The following is a 10,818-nucleotide window of genomic DNA, read 5'->3' as shown; positions in this document are numbered from 1 at the left end:
CTTGCAATCTTTTAAGATCCCAGTCACTATTCGCCAAAGTAGGAGGTGGAACAATGTTTTGTGTAGTACTCCTTCCTCTCCTTTTAAATTAATTGTAATATTATGTAATAATATATTTCAAGTGCTGATGAGCAAAGATGTCTCCTTGAGGGCTAAGGTGCACCTGACACAAGCTGTGATACTTTCAATAACTTCATAAGCATGTGAGAGATGGACAATGAATAAGGAAGACCGAAGAAGAATTGATGGTTTTGAGTTGTGGTGCTGGTGAAGAATGCTGAAAGTTCCATGGACTGCTAAAAGAACTAACAAATCTGTCCTGGAGGAAGTGCAGCGAGAATGCTCCTTGGAAGTGAGAATGGCCAGACTTCCTCTCACCTACTTTGGTCATGTTATCAGAAGGAACAGCTCCCTGGAGAAAGATGTCATGTTTGATGAGGTGGAGGGTAGCCGAAAGAGGGGATGGCCCTCAATGAGATGGATTGACACAGTGGCTGTGGTGATGGGTTCAACTATAGCAAGGATCACAGAGCTGGTGCGGGACCAGGCAGTGTTTCATTCTGCTGTGCATAGGGTTGCTATGAGTCAGAGACAACTTGATGGCACCTAAAAGCAACAACATTATGTGAAGTCAAAGTGAAGTGAGGTGGAGATTTTGAATAGCAGTGTGGGTTTGGGGGCCAAAATTATAGGCTGTGTGTTATTATCTATCCCAATTAATATTCCTTGTACACCGAGCATAATCTGTTTATGCATATTTTATTCTTAAATTTTGAGCCTATTCTCCAATTCTAGGATTTGACACTTAATATCATTCTATTACATGTACTAAAACACACAAATGTCAATGTTTTGAGAAATCTCTAGCATAGTACCTCTGTAATTTTCAAAATGGACTGATACCATTTGACCTCCACAACAAATCTCTGGTATAGACAAGAAAGAAATTACTATCTATAATCATTCAGGGTAGTATGGTTTGCTTAATAAACAAGACCAAGAAATTCAGGATTTGAGTTAAGAACCTGAGAAACTTATGAGAACACAGTATTTCTAGTGTGAATTTAAACAAACAAAACGACAAAAGAAAAAACCTCACTGTCATCAAATTGATTCCAACTCATAGCAAACCTCATTGAGATTCTAAGGCCATAAATCTTTAGGGAAACAGACTGCTTCATCTTTTTTTTTCTGTGGAGTAGCTGTGGGGTTTGAACCACTGACCTTCTAGTTAGCAGTCAAACGTCCTAACCCCTACTCCACGAGAGGTCCTTCTAGTGTGAATAAGTTTTATCAAAATCTGTCCTAAAGGCATATATGTGCACAGTGTGCCTAAAAATTAGAACAAGTTATCACATGAGAGGAATGGGAAGCCAAACAGGATTATGGAAAAGAAAGTTTTATCAGCATTATTATAAATAAGAACTGTCTTTGTAAAGGATTCCAACTGCTTGATATATATTTTTTCACTCTTATTATGTGTGTAATTATTTAAATTTCTAAATAGTAACTGATAACTTTTGCATCACTGTTGTTATTGGGCGCCATCTAGTTTGTTCCAACTGATAGCAGCCCCAGGTATTACAGAACAAAATACTGCCCAGTCCTGTGGCATTCCCACAATGGTAGGTATGTTTGGGCCTACTGTTGCAGACACTGTGTCAGTTCATCTCATTGAGGGGCTTCCTCTTTTTTGGTCAGCCTCTGCTTTACCCAGCATGATGTCCTTCTCCAGGGGACTGGTCCCTCCTTATAATTTGTCCAAAGAAACTGAGAGGAATTTAATCATTTTCACATATAAGAGCATTCTGGCTGTACTTCTTTCAAGAAAAATGTGTTCATTCTTTTCATAGTATATGTTGTTGTTGTTATGTGCCGTCGAGACAGACCCGACACATAGTGAACCCTACTTGGGTTTCCGAGGCAGTATCACTATAGAAGTAGATTGCCCCATCTTCCTTCTGAGGAGTGGCTGGTGGGTTTGAACTGCCAGCCTTCTGGTTAGCAGTCAGGTGCTTTAGGCACTACGCTACCAGAGCTCCCTTCATAGTATATAGTATATTCAATATTCTTTGCCAGCAACACAATAATTCAAAGGCATCAATTCTTCTTCAGTTGTCCTTATACATTATTCAGCTTCCACATGCATATGAGGTGATTAAAAAGTCCATGGCTTGGATCAGGGGCACCACAGTCTTCAAAGTAATATTTTTGCTTTTTCACACTTTAAAGAGATCTTTTGCAGAAGATTTTCTCAAAGCAATACATTTACTATTGCTTCCATAGAGAGAACTTCCATAGGTGTTGACTGTGAATCCAAGGAAATGAAATCCCTAACAACTTCAAACTTTTCTGCATTTATCATGTTGGTTTGAACATTGTGAAAATGTCAGTTCTACCCAAAGTCAGCCTCAGGGTTACAGGTGAGGAGAGACAACTCAGGGACGCCCGAAGTAGCAAGCAGGAAGAGCAAGAGAAAGGGGATTAAAAGCCAGGAAGCCAGAGAGAAGAGCAGTCAGCCGAAGGGATTAGGTGAGGAGAGGCAACTCAGGCCTGCCCAGAGCAGTAGGCCGGAAGAGCAGGAGGAAGGGGATAAAAAGCCAGGAACCCGGACAGAAGAGCAGTCAGCACCAGGGTTACAGGTGAGGAGAAACAACTCAGGGATGCCCAAAGTAGCAAGCGGGAAGAGCAGGAGAAAGGGGATTAAAAGCCAGGAAGCCAGAGAAAAGAGCAATCAGCCAAAGGGATTAGTTGAGGAGAGGAAACTCAGGCCAGCCCAAAGCAGCAGGACCGGAGAGCAGGAGAAAGGGGATAAAAGCCCGGATCCCGGACAGAGGAGCAGTCAGCCCCAGGGACAACTCAGGAACGCACAAAACAGCAGGGCAGAACATCAGGAGAAAGGGGATTAAAAGCCAGGAAGCCAGACAGAGGTACAGTCAGGCACAGGGACCCAGTTGGGGGTGATACGAGAGGTCTCCAACAGCAAGACAAACTTGTCTGTTGGTTTGTCCTACTGTGGTGACATGTAGACGTGAGTTTTGAGGCTGAGCCTCTGGTGTTTAAAACCCAGCGAGATGCACCTGATGCACAGGTAACAGCCCAGCTTGTAGACTGAGACAGACTAGGAAGAAGGAAGAGGCCGTCTACTTCTCAAAGAATTGGCCAGAGAAAACCTTTCCAATCTAGGGTGTGTTTATTTATTAGAGATACTAATACTTTGTACCCTTGTAAATATTTTCTTCAGTTTGGGGCTTATGTTTTCACTGTTTTTTATTGTTCTAACTTTTAATATAGTCAGATTTCCCAACCTTCTCATTTATCATCTGTACTTTTTTACATTTCCCTTTATCCTAAACTAACATTCAATGATATTTGTTTTCTCAGATAATTTTGTGTTGAAGAACTCCAGAATTTTTCTTTTATTATTTATCTATATATATTTCCTTGGTGGCTTCATTAAATAGCACACCTCATAAACTATGCATGTGTTGAATATTATAAAGCTATATTACATAAATAACAGATATGTCTACAGAAGTATCTACTCAATATATCTCCTGTAGTAGAATTTCAAACTTAAAGACATCCTGATATTCCCATAAAACCTCCACTTTCCACAATCTCCCCTTTCTCAGATAATAGGAATGCCATCCTTGGTCAAGCCAAATATCATTGTTCTGAACCACGCAGTTGAATGCTTGAAAGAATTAATCCTTTTCAATTTTCTTGCATTCATTTCATACCCAATTTTTCAGGAAATCCAATTGACCCTATCTGCAAAATAGTTTCAGGGTCTGACAATTTTCATTTCCCCTGCTATCACCTTACTCTTATTTACCATTATATCACATCCAGATTAATGCAGTGTCCTCCTAACTGTTCTGTTTTTATTCTTGTCCCAAATGCTTTCATTCCTTTTCAACTTAGCAGTCAGGGTAATAATTTAAAATCATATCACATTTTTGCTCAAAACCCTGCAGTAGCTTCCCTTACCTGTTAGCTCCATCTGTAATGTTCTTGCCCAAAATATATAATAAATCCCTCAAGTTCATTGAGTCAGTGCACAGATCCTTTGCTGTCAGTAAGACCTACTCTGACCATCTTCTCCTACCCATCCAAACTACTATTTCAGATTTTGCTTACTTTGCACTTCTTTTACATTTTTCCATGGCATTAATATCTTGTAGCATAAGTGCATTACATAAAATCTATGCATTAACTTGTGTACTGTTTAATGTCTATATATTCCAGATATAATATAAGCTGTGAATTTCACAAAGTGTCTTTTTTTTTTTTTTAACAGTATATATGAAGCATCTACAATATTACCTGTTAGGTGGTTGTTAGGTGCTGTCAGGTCAGCTCTGATTCATAGCAATTCTATGTGCAACAGAACAAAACACTCACTGCCCAGTCGTGTGCCATCCTCATAATCATTGCTATACCTGAGCCCATCATTGCAGCTACTGTGTCATTCCATCTTGTAAGGGTTATCCCCTTTTTTGCTGACACTCCACTTTATCAAGCTTGATATCCTTAACTATAGAATGGTCATTTCTGATGACATGACCAAAGTAGGTGAGATAAAGTCTGGTCATTCTAGCTTCTAAGGAGCATTCTGGCTGCACTTCCTTTTATTTTTCTGGCAGTCCATGGTACTGTCAGTAATCTTTTCCAACACCATAATTCAAAAATAAAAACTCTTCTTCCATCTTCCTTATCCATTGTGCAGTTTCACATACATAGGAGGTGATTGAAAATACCAAGTCTTGGGGGAGGAATGCCTTAGTCTTCAAAGAGACAACTTTGCTCTTCAGCACTTTGAAAAAGGTCTTTGGCAGCGAATTTGCCTAGCATAATACATCCTCGATTTCTTGAATACTACTTCCATTGGTGTTGATTGTGCATCCAAGTAACATGAAATCATTGACAACCTCAATCTTTTCTCCATTTATTGTGATGCTGCTTAATGGTCCACTTGTAAGGGTTTTTGTTTTCTTTATGTTAAAGTGTAATATATACTGTAGATTGTAGTCTTTAATCTTCATCAGTAAGTGCTTCAAGTCATCTTCACTTTCAGCAAGCAAAGTTGTGTCATCTGCATATCATAGGGTGTAAATGAGTCTTCCTCCAATCCTGATGCATGTTCTCCTTCATGTAGTCCAGCTGTTAGGCTAATTTGCTCCATACAGTTGAATAAACATGGTGGAAGGTTACAACCATGACACATACCCTTCTTGATTTTAGACCATGCAGTATTCCCTTATTCTGTTCAAACAACAGCCTCTTAGTCTATGTCACCTTCCTCTTGAGCACAATTAAGTGTTCTAGAATTCCCATTATTCATAACATTATCCCTAATTTGTTCTGATCCACAATGTTGAATGCTTAATTATTTGTATAGTCAATAAAATACAAGTAAACATTTTCTGCTTTCAGCCAAGATTCATCTGACATCGGCAATTACATCCCTCATACCATGTCCTCTTCTGAATCCAGGTTGCATTTCTGGAAGTTCCTTATCAATAGCTGCAACTATTTTCTAATTATCTTCAGCAAAATTTTACCTGCATGTGATATTAATATTGGTTGGCAATTTTCACATTTGGTTGGATCATCTTTCTTTGGAATGGGTACAAATATGGATCTCTTGTACTCAGTTGGGCAGGTAGCTGTCTTCCAAATTTCTTGATATAGATAAGTAAGTGCCTCCAGCACTGCATTCATTAGTTGAAACTTCTCAATGGGTATTCCATCAATTCCTAAAGCCTTGCTTTTGCCAATTCTTTCAGTAAAGGCTCTATTTCTTTTATCATTGATTCTTGGTCAAATGCCACTTCCTAAAATAGATGAACAACCAATTCTTTTCTGTAAAGTGACTGTGTATTTCTTCCATCTTCTTTTGATGTTTCCTGCATTATTCAATACTTTTCTCATAGAATCCTTCAATATTGCAACTTGAGGCTTGAATTTTTCTTCAGTTCTTTCATCTTGAGAAATGTGAAGTGTGTCCTTCCCTTTTGGTTTTCTAAATCCATGTGTTTCCACATTTCATTATAATTATTGACTTTGTCTTCTTGAACTGCCCTTTGAAATCTTCCATTCATCATTTTTATCTTGTCATTACATCCATCCAGTTACTCTCTACTCAAAAGCAAGTTTTAGTCTCCTCTGACATCCTATTTGGTCTTCCCTTCTTGTCTTTTTTGTAACCTTTTTTTTCCTTCATGCTTGATGTTCTTTCATCTTTTTCATGATCTTTATGATGTTCTTGATGTCATTCCATAATTCATCTGGTTTTCTGTCATTGGTCTTCAATCCTCAAAATGTATATTTCTGATGTTCTCTAAATCTAAATAGGGTATAAACAAGGTCATAGTTTGGCTCTAATTGACTTGCTTTAATTGTCTTCAAGTTCAATTTGAACTTGCATATAAGCAATTGATGGTCTCTCCAATAGTCAACTCCTGGTCATGTTTTGGCTGAAGATATTGAGCTTCTCCATTGCCTCTTTCCACAGATGTAGTCAATTTGATTCCTATGTCTGGTGTAGTAAATTTTTTAGTGTGGCTTTTTCTAACCATAGGTCTTTGTAAACTCCATGGTTGAATTTCCCAGGAGCAACTGAGTAGCTGCTGATTGTTAAAGTTATCCACCTGGGGTATTTCTGTTGGGAGGAGCACAAAGCAATTTTCTGGGAAATTTGATCTCTCTCAGCTGTATAAAAATCTGATGCTGGGATTAGTTAGTGGTCACTCTGCCAGGCTCAAAAGGAGCCCTTCTAGAGGCAGAAAAAGTCTCTCTGACTACTGGCTGAGAAACATACTGCTGAGAGAAAGGCACTCCTGAGACACACTGAGAGACATACATTGCTGAGAGAGAGACACCGAGAGACATGCATTGCTGGAAGAAAGACCAAAAGAGACTGTTTGCTGAGAGACGGCTGAGAGAGTTGGCTGAGAGAGACTGAGCATTGTTCCTGAACTTGAATTGTATATCCTTATGCTTCCCTAATAGACCCCATAATCTGTGAGTTCTGTGTGGCCACTGAAGCAAATTATCGAACCCAGAAGAGAGGTGGTGGGTGCTGCAGGAGGAGTGATTGGTGTCAGGGTTGAGGAAAGGCCTGGAAGGAGGCAGCATGTCTGGCCTTTCAGGAATAGGCCTTGGGCTGCTGATGGTGGTCCTGTCTTCCTCTTGTGGGGTTAGAGGAGGTTAGAATATACAGCCTCCTTGCCCCTTGGGCACTATGTATTCCATCTGATGACATCCACATGTACAGCTGCCATTTATGTTGTGGAAAAAAGGTATTTCCAGTGAATAATAATTGGTCTTGCACAATTCTATCATGCGATCACCAGCATCATTTCTGTATCCAAGGCCATATTTTCCAACTACAAGTGATTCTTCTTTGTTTCCAAATTTTGCATTCCAATCACCAATAATAATCAGCATATACTTATTGCACACCTGATCGATTTCAACCTGCAGAAGTTGCTAAAAATCCTCAATTTCTTCATCTTTGGAGTTAGTTGTTGGTATGAAAATTTGAATAATGGTAATATTAACTGGTCATTCTTGTAAGCATGTGGATATTATCCTATCACTGACAGCACTGTACTTCCGGCTAGATCTTGAAACATTTTTTGTGAAGATGAATGCCACACCATTCCTTTTCAATTTGTCATTCATGTCATGATAGATCATATGATTTTCTGATTCAAAATGGCAAAAACCAGTCCATTTCAGTTGATTAATGCCTAGGATATCAAACTTTATAAGTACCACTTAAAAAATACATTTTATTGAAATATATTTTGTGAACAGTGAAATACACAAAACTAAAGTGACACAGGTCAATACATTTTTTTTTTTTCCCTGCAGTGCTCCCTCCCTTCTCCTCTGAGCCTTGGTAATGAACAAAGAAAGTTTCCTTCCATATATGCAAACCTTTCCTTGATTTTTTACAATAATGGACTAATGCAATATTTGTCCTTCTGTGATTGGCTTATTTCACTCAGCATAATGTCCTTCAAGTTCATCCATGTTATACAGTGTTTTGCTGGTTCCATGTTATTCTTTAGGGTTGCATAGTATTTCATTATATGTATGTACCACAATATGGTTATCCATTCTTCTGTTGATGAACACTTAGGGTGTTTCCATCTTTTGGCTATTGTAAATAGTGCTATGATGAACATGGGTGTGCATATAACTATCCTTATCCCGGCTCTCACTTCTTTAGGATAATATACTTAGTAATGGGATTGTTTTTTCAAATAATATTTCTAATTTCAACTATTTAAGAAGTTGCCATACTGCCCTCCACAGTGGTTGTATCTTTTGACAGTCCCACCAACATTGTATGAGAGTCTCAATCTCTCCATATCATTACCTCCCTTTGTTATTTTCTATCTTGTTGAACTTTGTCATTAGCTGTGATGAAATGGTATCTCCTTGTTATTTTGATTGGCATCTCTCTGAAGGCTAATGATAGTGAGCATTCTTTTATGTACTGCTAGCCACCTGAATATCATCTTCGATGAATTGTCTATTCATGTCTTCTGCCCATTTTTTAATTGGATTGTTAATCTTTTTATTGTTGAAATGTTGGAGTTTTCTATAAATTTCAGAGATAAGTTCCTTGTCAGATATGTTATTGCCAAATGTTTTTTTTCTCAATCTGTAGTTTCTCTTTTGACTCTTTTGGAGAAGTCTTTGGAAGCATATAAAAATTTAATTTTTAAAGGTCCCATTCATCCAGTTTATCTTCAGATGTTTTTTGCATTTTGGGTTATGCTTGACAGCTTATTTATGCCATAAAGTAGGGCCACTAAATTTGCCCCTATTTTTTCCTTGAGGAACTTTATAGTTTTAGATTTCACATTTAAGTCTTTGATCCATCTGGAGTTAGTTTTTGTGTATGGTGCAAGGTACAGATGTTGTTTCATTTTTCTGCAAATGGATATCCAGTTTTCCAGCACCATTTGTTAAAGAGACCACCTCTACCCCATTTAGTGGATTTCAGCCCTTTGTCAAAATCAGCTGACCACAGGTCAATGGATCTATTTCTGGGTTCTCAATTATGTTCCGGTGGCCTATGTGTTTGTCACTATACCATTACCAGGCTGTTTGCCTACTGAGGCTGTATAGTATGTTTCAAGATCTGGGAGTGTGAGACCACCTACTTTGTACTTTTTCAAAAGTGCTATGCTTATTCGAGGTCTCATTCCTTTCTGTATAAAATTAGTGATTGTTTTTTCCATATCCTTAAAGAATACTGATGGAATCTGGATTGGAATTAGCTTGAATGTATAGATTGTTTTGGGTATAACTGACATTTTCACAATGTTCAATCTTCCTATCCATGAGCATGGGATGTTCTTCCATTTATATAGATCTCTTATGATTGTCTTTTGCAGTTTTCTTTGTACAGGTCTTTTGTGTTCCTGGTAAGATTTATTCCTGAGTATTTTAATTTTTTTGGTAGCTATTGTAAGTGGTATTTATTTCCTTATTTCTTTGTCAGCAATCTCTTTGCTGGTGTAGAGGAATCCAACTGATTTTTGGATGTTGATCTTGTATCCTGACACTAAGCTAAAACTCTCAATTGGTTCCAGTAGTTGTTCACGGAGTGTCTTGGGTTCTATGAATAGGATCATATCATCAGCAAATAGGGATAGTTTGACTTCTTCTTTTCCAATTTGGATGCCTTTTGATTTCCCTTTCTTAGCTTATTGCCCTGGCTAGGACTTCCATACAGTGTTGAATAGAAGTGGTGATAAAAGGCAACCTTGTCTGGTTACTGTTCACAAGGGGAATGGTTTCAGTCTGTCTCCATTGAGAATAACATTAGCTGTTGGTTTTGCATAGATGCCTTTTATTATGTTGAGAAATTTGCTTTCCATTCCAATGTTGCTGAGAGTTTTTATCAGGAAAGTGTGTTGTATTTTATCAAATGTCTTTTCTGCATCAATTGATATGATCATGTAGCTCTTGTCCTTTGTTTTATTTATGTGGTGGATGATGTTGATTGTTTTTCCAATGTTGAACCATCTTTGCATACCTGATATGAACCTCACTTGGTCATAATATATTATTTTTTGGATATGTTGTTAGAGTTTACTAGCTAGTATTTTGTTGAAGATTTTTTCATCTATATAGCAGATTTCCTTTTTAGTGATGCCTTTGCCTGGTTTTGGTATCAAGATTATGCCTGCTTCATAAAATGAATTTGGAAGGATTCCATCATTTTCTATGTTCTGGAATAGTTTGAGTAGGACTCATATCAGTTCTTCTCTGAACATTCCATAGAATATAGCAATGAAACATCTGGGCAAGGCATTTTTCGTTGGTTATTTTTTCATTACCTTTTCAGTTTTTACTTTTTTTTTTTTATGTGTCTGTTTAAATTTTCTACCTCAGCTTCTGTTAGTTTGTTGTTGTGTTGTTGTTGTGTGCTGTCGAGTCAGACCTTTAGGTAAGTAAAATGTTACTAGACATCTGTTCATTTCTTCTAGATTTTTTAATGTATTAGAGTATATTTCTTCACAGTACTCTGATATTATCCTCTTAATTTCTGTTGGTTCTATTGTGGTGTTGCCTAATTCACTTCTCATTCAGATTTTTATATTCTCTCCCTGTTTTCCTTTGTTAAACTTGCCAGGGGGTTGTCAATTTTATTTATCTTTTCCAAAAACCAACTTCTAGTCTTGTTGATTTTTTTTCTATTTCCTTTCTATTTTCTGTTTCATTTATTTCTGCTGGAATCTTTATTATTACTTTTCTTCTGCCGACTATAGGCCTTTTTTTTTTTTT

This window comes from Orycteropus afer, unplaced genomic scaffold, assembly GCF_000298275.1.
Source record: "Orycteropus afer afer isolate SDZICR_OR568_19922 unplaced genomic scaffold, OryAfe1.0 scaffold00086, whole genome shotgun sequence".
Classification (NCBI taxonomy): Eukaryota; Metazoa; Chordata; class Mammalia; order Tubulidentata; family Orycteropodidae; genus Orycteropus; species Orycteropus afer.
The sequence above is the reverse complement of the archived record's forward strand: the minus strand, read 5'-3'. Positions refer to the sequence as shown.